The sequence below is a fragment of the Choristoneura fumiferana genome, chromosome 15, assembly GCF_025370935.1.
Source record: "Choristoneura fumiferana chromosome 15, NRCan_CFum_1, whole genome shotgun sequence".
In the NCBI taxonomy this organism is placed as follows: Eukaryota; Metazoa; Arthropoda; class Insecta; order Lepidoptera; family Tortricidae; genus Choristoneura; species Choristoneura fumiferana.
Genome location: NC_133486.1, coordinates 1455452 through 1469700, shown reverse-complemented (window position 1 = coordinate 1469700; position 14249 = coordinate 1455452). Strand labels below are relative to the sequence as shown.

General features: G+C 37.4%; 1 protein-coding gene across 1 annotated transcript in view; it reads right to left on the bottom strand.

Moving 5' to 3' along the window:
• Positions 1–13307, bottom strand: part of AstA (allatostatin A) — a 123041-nt gene extending 109734 nt beyond the window's left edge. Inside the window, exon 1 of the mRNA XM_074098667.1 lies at positions 13238–13307. The gene's annotated coding sequence lies outside the window, so the exon portion shown is untranslated. The remainder of the gene's footprint in view (positions 1–13237) is intronic.
• Positions 13308–14249: the final 942 nt, after the last annotated feature.

Genomic DNA, 14249 nt, shown 5'->3' with positions numbered 1-14249 from the left:
GTGATGAAAAATTCTTTATTTTTCGGGTCCCGTAGAGAAAAGGGGCCCGTGTAGGCTAAGCCGGATTTCCCTTAGGCAACGGAGACCTAGGGACCTCCAGGGCTACTACGAAACTCGAAACTCGAAGTTCGTATCGTACCGTCCCTCTCGCTCTCGTATTAAATAGTATAAGTGTCAGAGGGACCGCACGACACGAACTTCGAGTTTCGAGTTTCGTAGTAGCCCTGCTCGCGCGTGCACAACAGAAATCGAAAATGTTTCACACAGTGAAAATTTAATTGGATTTGTATCCTCAATGACAATAGGTATTATTACTTTATTTCGAGGCATGCTGTAAGTTTTTTTTAAGTGTATCGCTTTAAGGCCCAAAGGCTTTCGTAGTTCGTCTCTCAGTCTGTCAAGAAATAAATGTGGAAGAAAACAATTTTAAACGGTACCTTTTGACAAGATGAACATGTACAGTAGCCCCTCTTTTCTCTCTCTTCTCTATACCTAGGTTAAGCGGTGAAAATAAGTAACATGGTATTTTTGCTATTATATCCTCGAGCTATTCCTCACTTGATCTTTTTATTTCACTTAAATACAGAAAATAATAAAATAATACCCAAGGCTGGGGCTCCAATGAAGCGGAGACGAGCGGAGCGGCGAGGAGACGTGTACAGATCGACCAATCATATTAGTTGAATCTACATCTCGTCTACGCCTTACTATCATCAGACGTGTAGGAATTGCTCGATCCCTATACGCAGTGTTGTACATAAAATTTTGGAAAAACGGTAGAACAGGATACAAAAATTAGTAGAAATTGGTAGAATTTGAAATGGAAAATAGGTAGATCTACCAACTCAAGGTTTTTAATGATCAAAAATGCGCATAAAATGTTTCAAATTATTTATTCGTGATGTTTACTTTAACCATATTCCTATTAAATAATCTCAAATGTTCAGAGTTAGGATCTCCACTTGATTAACGCGTTCCGTTTTAAGTGCTGAAATTACAAGATAGGCTAAATTCGATAGTCAGTAAGTAACATTTCATTACACGCGTGGTAAATTGTTTACAATTGTAATATTTTGAAAAATAGGTAGATTTTAGGCCAAGGGTGTTAGATAGGTAGAACGGAGGCGAAATAGGTGGGTCTACCAAAAAGTTAGTAGATGTGGCAACACTGCCTATACGTCTCGTCTTCGCTCCGCTCGTCTCCGCCTCAGTGGATCCGGAGCCTAAGGGCTTACGCCAGCTGCCGCGGGTGCATAGTACAATCCGTCGCAGGCGACGCGTGCAGTTAGCGCGGCTAGATACTATTTTAACCCCCGACGCAAAAAGAGGGGTGTTATAAGTTTGACAGCTATGAGTGTCTGTCTGTCTGTCTGTCTGTCTTGTACTAATCGATACTAGGCAACGGATAAATACATACTCAAATACATATTAAACGTCCAAGACTCGATAACGAACATTCGTGTTATTCATACAAATACCTATCTGCCCCGACCGGGATCGAACCCTGGACCTCAAGCTTCATAGTCAGGTTCTAACTGCTTGACTATCCGGCCAACATATTAAAAGTTAAATATGCCTTAGTATTTCCCGACACAGGTTTCGATTTCCGTATCACTCTATCATTGTTTGTGTGACTAAAGCAAAGACCGTGTAAAGGATATTTGCCATTTCGTCGGTTTGTTTACCTACACCTACGAAGTATTTTGTTCGCAGCTTATCTCCCGTTCGCATTTTCGAAGATACTTTTTCCCTTAGAGCCCACTTGCTAAATGCCACAACAGATAGAAATCATGATTGTTTTTTTTTGGAGTCTTTTTGTATTTTTTTTATTTCAACTCCAAATTTGTTACTTTTACGGGTAAAACCATATCGAAAATACAAACTGAGACATGGATGCACAGAAAAACCAGAAAAAGAGACCAGCGCTGGGAATCGAACCCAGGTCCTCAGCAATCCGTGCTGCGTGCTATAACTCCTACACCACCGCTGGACAGGAATCTAGACACGATTTTTTCCTATGCATACATATCTCTGGTTGCTTATTTCTACTACGCTACTTATGCAGCAGCACTAGCGACATCTATGTTCCGCTCTCATCGAGAGACGTCACACTCTTTCGGAACCAACCGCTCACCCAGACAAGAGATGTCGCTACAAAGCAATCAAATTATGATTGCCTCTTGGAGTCTTTGTATTTTTTATTTCAACTCCAAATTTGTTACATTTACGGGTATCCCGTGAAACCATATCGAAAATACATAGTGCTGCTGCATAAGTAGCGTAGTAGAAATAAGCAACCTGAGATATGTATGCATAGGAAAAATTCGTGTCTAGATTCCTGTCCAACGGTGGTGTAGGGGTTAGCACGCAGCACGGATTGCTGAAGACCTAGGTCCGATTCCCAGCGCTGGTCTCTTTTTCTGGTTTTTCTGTGCATCCATGTCTCAGTTTGTATTTTCGTACGAGACGAACTTAGTTTCGAGTTTCGTAGTAGCCCTGCAGGAATCTACAAGTGCTTTCATTCTAGCATGGTGCGGGTGATACCTGAAGCACGTTTCGTTTTACTCAAAAAAAGTTGCTGCGGTCTAAATATATGGAAGTATATTTCAGTTGTAGCCTGAATATGACTGGTGTAAAATATTTGAACATAAAAAACTATGTTATATGAAATAAACTTAAGCTATCGGATTTTTATAATCAATTAAATTTAAACCACAATTAAGTGAGGAAAGGGTGTTGCCAGTGATGACTTAAGGCGCTGAGACGTGGTCCTTGACTGTTGGCCTCTTGGAGAGGCTCAAAGTCACGCAACGAGCTATGGAGAGAGCTATGCTTGGAGTTTCTTTGCGCGATAGAATCCGGAATACGGAAATTCGTCGAAGAACTAAAGTCACTGACATAGCTGGAAAAATATGCAAATTGAAGTGGCAATGGGCAGGCCACATCGCTCGAAGAACAGATAACCGTTGGGGGAGAAAAGTCCTCGAGTGGCGACTACGAACCAGAAGACGAAGCGTTGGCAGGCCTCCCACCAGGTGGACTGACGACATCGTGAGAGTAGCGGGAAACCGGTGGATGCAAGTGGCGAGTTGTCGTTCATTGTGGCGTTCTAAGGGGGAGGCCTTTGTCCAGCAGTGGACGTCTTCGGGCTGATGATGATGATGATGATGAAGTGAAGAAACGTAATATGCATGTAACGTAACGTTTAGTGATGGAAGCTAATGGATCTTGAGTTATATCGGTACTTATTAATTGGTAAGTAACGAATATTCTTGCAAACTTCGTTTAGCCTTACTTAAGTGGCAAAAAATATTCCAACCTAGAATTTTACAATTTTTCTCATCAAAATTAGCGTAATAATCGGATTAATGATGTCATTACGACCGGACGACCGGATGGCCAAGTGGTTGGAGCACGTGACTACGAAGCTTGAGGTCCCGGGTTTGATTCCCGGCCGGGGCAGATATTTGTATGAATAATACGAATGTTTGTTCTCGGGTCTTGGATGTTTAATATGTATTTAAGTATGTATTTATCTATATAAGTATGTTTATCCGTTGCCTAGTATCCATAGTACAAGCTTTGCTTAGTTTGGGACTAGGTCAATTGGTGTCAAGTGTCCTATGATATTTATTATATTATTATTTTGAACATGAAACTACCGTGAGACTCACTCATATTAAATATATTGACCCGGATAACACACGTCTTAAATCGAATTTAGCTCGACATGTTTCGGGCATTTTCAAATTTACCACGAGCTTTGCGGTGAAGGAAAACATCGTGAGGAAACCTGCACAAACCTGCGAAGCAATTCAACGGTGTGTGTGAAGTTCCCAATCCGCACTGGGCCCGCGTGGGAACTACTGCCCAAGCCCTCTCATTCTGAGAGGAGGCCTGTGCCCAGCAGTGGGACGTATATAGGCTGGGATGATGATGATGTTTCGGGCTAATCCGTAGCCCTTCGTCTTCGGAGCAACGCGACTCAGCGGCTGCTGCAATATTATTATTATTAATTATGATTAAAAAAAAAAATATTATTTTATCGACTCAAGTTTCGACACTTTGACTTTGAGTCTTGTATTTGATACTGACAGCTGTCAACCGCACCATGCTACAATGAAAGTACTATAAGTAACTACCGCTGTAGTATGCTCTAACGAAGCAAGCCTACCTATAAGAAACCCAAGGTAAAAATGAGATATCTTATAAATGACCGCAAACTCTCAGCTGTCATGGCCGATGCTTTATTTTTAAGGCTTGGTTCAACCGGAAAATCCAGTTAAGGAAAGTGTCAGACGCCACTCGTCCGGGAATTTTGGTTTTCCACAAAAATAGGGGGAATTAATTTTACCGCTTACGGAAATTGAAGGTGACCTTATCCGGCTTTGGTTATGTTTTAAATTATATGAAAAGTTGATTTTCTTTTCGGACAGTGTCTTTGATTATTTGGTTATTCGGTCTTGTTTAAGAATATCGAGGAGACAGGAATTTATGCCGCATTCCCACTGCTGGGCACAGGCCTCCTCTCAAAAGAACAAGTGTAAAGGTTAAGACTATTTATTGTAGTAACTTATTTTCATGTGTATTCGTATTTAATTATTACGTTATTTAAATTTAATGTCTTCTGGGAATATTCTTTATTGAATAATCAGTTATATTCTAAGACAGTACAATAAATAGAAAGGTGCGTTTACTAGTGACCACGGTTACTGATGTGGTCGAAACGTCGAGGTGTGTTTAGCGTGATAAGTCCTGTTTGTGGTATTTTTACTAATGAGTACAGTCACCAGCATCAATATCTGACACAACAAGCGTGCATAAATATCTGATACGACTCTATTTCTAGGGCCAGAAGGACGTGTCAGATACCTACAATAATGAGTTTGCATACTTATACCCATCCTCAAGCAGAGGATCGTGGGTTCAAACGCCGGCTCGCACCACTGAGTTTTTCGAAATTCATGTGCGAAATCACATTTGAAATTTACCACGAGCTTAACGGGAAGAAAAAAATCGTGAGAAAACCTGCCAAACCTGCGAAGCAATTCAATGGTGTGTGTGAAGTTCCAAATCCGCACTGGGCCCGCGTGGCAACTACGGTCCAAGCCCTTTCGTTCTGAGAGGAGGCCTGTGCCCAGCAGTGGGACGTATATAGGCTGGGATGATGAAGATGATGATACATATAAAAACAAAAAGACAAAAAGAACTAACCTAAGATACATTAGCATAAGAGTAAGCTAGTTTTAGTTCTATTCTATTTGATAATTAGTATGGTATTTATTAAATTGAGTAACGAATTCGCAGATACCTTAACTGAATATAATATATGTTAGAATAACAATAAAAAATATAAAAAGAACATCCCGTCTAAAAGATCTGCCTGTGACAGGGTTCCCATTTGCAGCGTTACCCCTTGGACCGCTAGTCCGATCCGCTGAGATAAATACGTGCCAGCTCTTGGGTCACCAACCGGGAATGTTTTTTAATGTCTTCTGGTATCTTTATCATCCATATTGTCCATTAGGGGGTTAGTATCATTTCGTCTAAAAAAGCAGCTGGCCTAAGTAGCAACTGGTCTAAAAAGCAGCTGGTCTAAGTAGCAACTGGTCTAAAAAGCAGCTGGCCTAAGTAGCAACTGGTCTAAAAAGCAGCTGGTCTAAGTAGCAACTGGTCTAAAAAGCAGCTGGTCTAAGTAGCAACTGGTCTAAAAAGCAGTTGGTCTAAGTAGCAAGTGGTCTAAAAAGCAACTGGTCCTAACCTGTTTTTGTCGAAAACTTGAAAAAAAGGTAGGTTAGGTAAGAGTTGCGTCAAGGCGCGAAGCGCCTCAGCCATGCGGAATAGGAGCTCCGCAACGCGGAGCTCCGTCGACTTTGATTCAAAGAATTTTAGACCACTCGATACTTAGACAAGTTGTTACTTAGACCAGTTGCTTCTTAGACCACTTGTTACTTAGACCAATTGCTAATTTGCTACGTAGACCAGCTGCTTTTAAGACGAAATCCGTTTCGCTTTTGCGGGGACACACAAAATTGTGTAGTATGTTACAATTTTCTTGTGTCTTTTCATGTATATTTTGGTTTATTTGTGTGTAATTGTATAAATTTTATTTATTTGTGTGTCTTCCGTATTAGTGAATAAAGTCTTATTTCTTTCTTTCTTTTAATGATACTAACTCCATTGGGCAAGATCTATTATTTGATCAATTTATCAAGCTACTATACTTGGCCCGTGGCAATATCTAGTAAAAAAATTGAAAACATTTTTTTTTGGCGATCAAACAAAAATTCCAAAGTTGAAGCGCATCCTAGTTCGGGATTGGGGTCCCGTGACGTAACGCCGTGCTAACAATATATTATTCTTTATAATATTATATATAAATGCGAAAAAGTGTGTGTGTTTGTATGTTTGTCCGTTTTTCACGTCGAAACGAATCGACGGATCACCGTGATTCTTGGCATATAGTTTATGGGCCAGAGAGTGACATAGGCTACTTTTTATCCCGGAAAAATGCACAGTTCCTGACGGAACAGCGCGCGATAACTGAATTCCACGCGGGCGAAGCCGCAGGCAAAAGCTAGTTTTCTTATAATCTAACTAACAGCTCGTTGTAGTATCAGCTGACAAATTACAAAACCATGATCAACAAGGAACATATCTGCTAAATTGCAAGTTTCTGTCTCAAATATTGCAGCCACGTTTTGCCTAAAACCGACAGTTATAATATTATTCGTAGATAGATACTCTATGGAAATGTCATCAAGCATGAGGATTCAATATGCCACACTTGTATCCCCCAGCAAAACATGCAAGACATCGAGTGGGATGAAGGTTCAAATAAAAATACGTGTAAATATGGTGATATGGAGACACGGAAGGTTCCTTGAGACGCAAAATCCACAAGCATGATACGGGTGAAGTAAACCCGTGAGCTCGTGATTTTTGTGGTGTTTGATGTGTACCCTTTCACTAGCAAGCTGATACGAGTATTTGCGATAATATCTATAGGAAATGTTTGATTGAAATCCTATTTTTAGCAAAATTTCTGTCATGTTTTCGCGTAGAAGGAAAGGCTAGTCTGGGTCAGAATAAGTTGGTCAAATTGTTTCTAATACATTTTTACATTTAAATAAATATCATGGTACACTAACTTGATTACAATAATTATTGGAGTGGACATTAACTTATATATTAAGATGAGTTCTATCAGACCACATTTTTAATTTTCATAAAACTTTTATGGAATAATCGAGAAAAACTAACAAAAATGCAACGTTGCCCGCTCAGCAGGTATAAATACGCTAGCTGCCGCGGGTGCACTGCGCGGGCGCACGCTTGCGAGCTCGGATGCGGTATGCTCATACTATTTTTCAACATAGTCTAAGATCCGAACTTGAAAAGATCTTCACCGGTCTGATAATAGAATGAAATGTATTTTATAATAAATTTAGTATTTTAGAAAATATATTAGAAATGGATTTTCTAAAAATATCCTGGACAGGCTATTTTAATTATTAAAAAAAAAAAAAATTTTTTTTTTTTTTGTTGCATCATCGAGATAATAAGAAAATTTTATATTAACTTAAAGTATAAAACCTATAAAATATGTAGACGTTGGGTTTGCTATTGTTTACCTGGACGAACTACTGGGTTGCCAGGTATAAATTCAAATAGTTATATCGATGCCCGTTACTTTCACTTGATTAGATAATATAACAAATTGTATATCAACGTAAGCGCTGTTTTATTGTGAACACGTTGATAAAGGGTTGTCTGCATTTAATTAAAAATCATTTAAAAAAAAAAAAAAATTGCCTGTCTAGGATTTTTTAGCAAAATCATTTCTAAAATATTTTCTAAAATACTAAATTTATTATAAAAATACATTTCATCCTATTATCAGACCGGTGAAGATCTTTTCAAGTTCGGATCTTCTACTAACAGGAGTCCACCCGCTCCGTGCAAACCGCGCTAGCTAACGTAGGCTCTGAAACTTGGTACGAATGTGTAGTTTGGATGACAATGGAAGTACAGTCAACAAAAAGAACAGGCAGCAGAAAAGCTTCTGTTAAAATTGAAATTTGAAGGAAAAACTTTTCGTTTAATTCTTTCATTAGTTTACATTATCCAGTAATCTTTGTCCTTGTTAACCTCCTCTTGAAGTTGAAAGGTGAAACTTGATAATGATAAATCTCAAGAATATCAGCTATCAAGTATCAAAACTTTAAATTAATGGAGTTTTTATTATTACTAAGCTTCTCTCCCACATACTTTTTGCCTGACTACCCAAAGGAGGGTTATGTTTTTGAGCGTATGTATGTCTGTTTATGGTTTTGGGCCTTACTGAAGTCTGAGCGGCTGGACGGCTTTTCACATAGGAGGTATCATTATACGTGTCAAACTGTCGGAGTGACATAGCGTATATAATATATCAAATAGGCGTCCGCAAAAAAAAATTGCAGGGGGATTTTCATTGCATTCAATATGCGTATAAAATGAATTGAATTATCGAAAATACAAAAATCGGACTTGGGTTCGATTCCCAGCGCTGGTCTTATTTTCCTGGTTATTCTGTGCATCTATATTTTCAGTTTGTATTTTCGATATGGTTTCACGGGATACCCGTAAAAGTAACAAATTTGTAGTTGAAATAAAAAATACAAAAAGACTCCAAAAAGCCAATCATATTTTTTGACCTGTCTTAGTGACTTCTCACTTATCGGCTCTACCTAAATGATGTCGATACATTAGACTTTAAATTAGATTGTCGTAAACTTATCATGATATGTAGAGCGTTCTCTTTCCGCATACAAATGGACATTTGATTGTAAAAGTAGTTTAAAACAGGAAAATATGAAAAAAAAAACATCTATTGCTTTTAAAGAGACTTACTTAGAGTAATGGAACACTTGTTAATATTAGAACAGAAGAATTTCATCATGAAATTGAAAAAAAAGGACTGAAATGAAATTATTAAATAAAAAATTGTTATCCATTCATTGTTCATTGCATATAAGTCTATTTAATATTTTCAACTGCTGGAAAGTTAATTGGAAGGATCGCTCTTTAACTTCAAGCCTCCTATTGTTTACCGCCACTTTTAATCTTCTTTAGTACCTATGTTGTGTATCGATATATGTATGTATGTGTATCGGAAGTCAATGAGTGAGAAGTCACTATGACAGGTCAAAAAATGCCATGAAAATTCCGCTCTCTGATAATAAGAATTCATTTACGCTAAAATACAGTAGTTACCTACTCATCATTCGGCAGTTTAAATTGCTGTTTAACCCTCTTGGTGTCGTTAAAAATTTCCACTCTGTATATACTGCAAGGTGCTCCTTAAAAATGTGGGATTTCACCTAATCCTGAAACCCGGCAACTCGTTTAACTCAACCTTTTAGTTTTTTTTAATGCCCATTTGAATTGAAAATTTCAGTCGCTAACACACCAAGGGCGGTGTCGGGGGCGGGACAGAGGCGTTTCCCTGTGTTGCGAAATAACATAAACCCTCCCAAAGTGAACCATGTTTATGAAATTCCCGCATCTAATTAAACGAAAACATAGCATATTAAGGCACTATTAAATGATATTGTAACGGATAACTCACGTCTTAAAACGAGATTAGCGATGCTCCTAGGAAGAAGGGCTACGAGTTAGCCCCAAACATGTCGAGCTAAACTCGATTTAAATGTGTGTTATCCGGATTAACTTTCATTTGATTTGTAGATTTAATTGTGTAGATTAGAAACACCAATTAATTTATTTTTTACTCAAAAGTGTCTAGGAAGGGAACGCGTATGGCAGTTTGAACGCAATTGGTGTCAGGACGGTTTTGATATGTGAAGATGATATTTCTTATTGTTATGTATTCCCCAGTTGACCCCAGTATCTCGTGCAAGATCCGCCCGGATTGTTACCACCATCTTGCTCCCTAATCCTGCCGTGAAGCAGCAGTGCTTGCACTGTTGTGTTTCGGCGTGAAGAGTAAGACAGCCGGTGAAATTACTGGCACTTGTATTCCATCTTAGGCTTCTAGGTTGGCAACGCATCTGCAATCCCCCTGGTCTTGCAGGTGTCTATGGGCGGTGGTGATCTCTTACCATCAGGAGACCCATTGCTCGTTTGCCTAATAGTTGACAATTCTCAAAATTAAGGTGAAACATTTAGAGATCAATTCACCCTGCAATGCATTATTAAGTGTTTATAGTAATTACGAGATTTCCTTTGAGTCTTTCAAGTTTAATTGGGTTAAGCATTTTTAATGTTTTCGGCCTAAACTTACCATTCATGAACATAACCGGTTATGGTCATCAGTTGTCTGAACATTAGTGTTATTAGTTTTAAAAAAGTAGCGCCCGTTTCTTTATATTTGGGTTGACGGAAAAAAACCATTATTGGTTCTGATCTGACTGTCTCACCCTAATTTCAATTTCTTATATAAATATTGCATTAGTAATGGTTACATATTGAAATCTGTTTTTTTATTGCATTAGTAACATGAAAACAATTTTCCCCCGGAAAATTTTTCCAACATCAACTCCACTGTGTCTAACAATTTTTTATCCAAATTGTTATTACAATTTTCGTAAAATGAAGAGTTGCTGTTAAAATAAAGTAACAGGATTTACTTGTAAATTATAAAGGTAGTCTATGAAGCGAATTAGTTTCCTTGTCATCTATTTTCCTTTAGATTTCACCCGTACGTACGGAAATTGCGGGAATATTGCGGTAAATAAAGTATTCATGGCATGTGGTGTTTTCTCGAATATGGAAAATTATCTATTCACATAGCCTCGTAAGTCCTCGTGTACTTCATAAAGTACATATCAAGTGTAAGAATAACTGTAAGTGGAGTAGGTACAAATTTTTCAGTGAAATGAGAACTTTCAATTTCAATTGTAATTTAATTTTTACGGAACACAAAGACAAATAAAATTTAAAAATTAAATTAAATCAAACAATCAAAAATGTCGTTTTATTGAGGTTTTTTCAAAATCATAAAGCTGGAAATTCTTGGCTCGGTCTGTAGAACTGTATATGGTATAAAAAGTCCGTACTTACGAGGATAGAGAAATTTCCAGATGATCGATAGCAATAATACGTGTAATTATCCAAAATAATGTTAAGTTACCAATTAAGCAGCATTTCCACCGGTAATGTGCGAGGATACCTACGCGTGTTGCGAGGGATGTGTTTTTCATTTAATCAATAGAAACGCTTCATTTACACATCCTCGCACAGCACATCTCTGGTGGAAACGCTGCTTTATACTTTCCTACCGAAAGAGGTTCTCTATCGTTTGCCCGAATTTCATATGCCACAATATACTTAACTTACTATAATTTACACTTGTCATAATGTTTTATAAAGTAATTTATTTCTGAAATAGTATTTTCTTCCGAGTTAATATTAAACTAACCTAACTTAACCTACTGCATTCTATAAGATGACGTTTAAAAAAATCCTGAATACAGCATGGTTTTATATATTTTATGGCAAACGTTGGTATGGCAAGTGAAATTGGGCCAAGTAAAGGTATACGAGCGAATTTTTTTTTTAAAAATTGATTAAATATATTTGGATACCGATTGATAAAAAATAATTTAGCCTGAGACGCAACATGCGTCGACAGTAGCTGCGTCACACCTTCAAAGGACCACAAGAAAAGCTGGCGCAGCAGCAGAAGCTTTGGCAGAAATTACCAAAATACCAGGTTCTCGGTGCGACATAGAGTTTTACACCTATCGACTTTAAGACCCTGGGTTCATGGTGCCCTGGTACACATAGACTCTTAAAAGACTTGCAAAGCACCTGGTTGATACAACCGGAGACCAAAAGGCTGGCAGCTATCTCTCTTAAAGAATTAGCATAGCTATTTATTCAACGAGGGAATGCTAGTGTTATGGGCGCGTTATGCGTGTTTTGGGCGCGCACGGGAGCCATTTTTAGAATTAATTTAGTTTTAAGCAAGTAGTTCTTAGTTTAGTTATTTTATGTCTTTAACTTTTTTTATTCCAGGGAACCGAAAGTAGATTTGTTGATATATAGGGACGCTGTTTTGCAATAGTGTGTTAACCCTGATTAATTCTGCAACGTCAATTCACTGTAATTTTGCAATACAATGTCAAGTGTTAAAATTATTTTCTAAGGATTAACATTGTATAATTCATTATAAGTATTGACATTGTATAATGTCAACCCTTAGAAAAGAATTTTACAGTTGACATTATATTGAAAAATGACAGTGAGTTGACTCTGCTAGGATAAAATTATTTTGTACGCTCCTTCAAGAAAAATATTTTTTAAAATATTATTGCAATACTGATAATGAATCAAGTTGTTAAATGCACTAATTATAAAATTGGCATAATATTTAATAAGTTCTAACGTAACTATATAGTTATACATACCTAACTACAGTAAAAGGTGTAGAGGTGGGTAGGGTACCGCCAGCCTGTCGAATGATCGTTGATTACGCGATTCTTCTAGGAGTTGAGTTAAATAAAATTGCTTAATTTAATTTTCACTGATAATTTGAGCAAAATGCTTTTATAAAAATATTATATCACAAAATTTACATTTGGTCGTTTTCAAAAACAACGAGTTGGTTCCTAAACTAAGTCGAAAGCTATTTCCAAAGTATATTAAAAGAAAATATAAGTACCTATTTACCGAAAAAATACCAAAGTCTTTTCATAGAAAAGCTTTGACAGATACCTATAAAATTTCTAACTTTTTAACTTTGATTAAATTTTTCAAGATATAAGTTATTATGTATTTAATAGTTTGTTTTGTGTTTTTCCTTCCATAACAGTCTGTTATGACGAATTTTCCACATTACTTTTTCTTCTTTGTTCATATTGTATTAAATGCTGTGTACAATTTGAAAATTTTGTGCGGTATAATGTACTCAGCAGCAAAAATTCGGCCCACTCTACATACAGAATTACCTATAACTGCACACATATGAGGGCCCGATTTTATGCCGCTCAGTATATTTTTTTAAAGTAATTATGGTTGTATTTTCATTAGTTACTGTAACTATGAATAAAAGTAATATAAAATCCTTTAAACGGCAGATAAACTTTCCTGAAAAACTAACTTTTTAAACACCAAAAATTATCGCACAAATATATTATTAACACCGTCGATTTGCCCCATTGCAGCTTTAGGGTAAATTCTTAAATATCAACGTAAATTGCGAAAGTTATCAAGTTTAAAGTAACGTACTTACCTGTAGATTAACGTCCAACGCACAGTGCACGGCAAGGGCGGCCGCGCTTCTACTGCGGTGCCGGTGCCCGCCGCGCCTTATATAGCCGCCTAAACCGTAGGGCGGGGGTTTGTGATTGCACGAACACACTTGATAAGCATTGGACTTTACAGTAAACTAAACTTTGCACTAATGCAGGAAAATAATAATGCAGTCTTATATAAGACTTTGTTTTTTTTTGTAGTAAAAGCCTCTGTATATGTACCTATTATCTATTTATTTTTCAATTATGTCAGTCTAATTTCTGGTTTGGTAATCGCAGATAAATAACATAGACTGTGCGAGTACAAACAGAATAGTCAAATATATTTAGATACGAGCCCGTTAGTTTTAGATTTAAGAGATTTGTAAACTGTTTTTTTGTTGTTGTTGTTGTTTCGAAATAAATTTTATTTATTAATTAATTCATTCATTCACTAGTTTAAAAGAGACAGCCCTGTGGCAAACAACCAGATAAACAGCGGAGCTTTGATTTCAAAGCTTGGATACTGAACCCTAAAAATAAACGGTTGCTTAGCTATTCCGTATAATAAACTACAGTCAACCGTGGACACATAAAAAGGTATAATAATGTAATAAATTTGACGACTGGGAATTCTATCAGCAGTTAGGGTCTCGCAGGGATGGCTACACTAGATATAAACGGATATAGGTTCTGAAGTGAGACTAAATTACATTGAGCCCTAGACACCTTAGGTCAAATATAGAGTTCCTGCCAACATATCTGGCTAATAGGCCGGATATACAACGCCCGACAACGTCCAGTCAGTTTCAAACGAATGGAAACCACCAGCTTAACAGAAAGGTCTGCTGAGAAACTCCATGTCGCACAAAGAGCAATGGAGCGAATAATGCTCGGAATACACCTGCTGGACCGAAAGAAAAACGAGTTGATCAGACAGAAGACTAAAGTGAAAGACGTAATAACAGAAATAGAACGCAGAAAGTGGAGATGGGCAGGACATATTGCTAG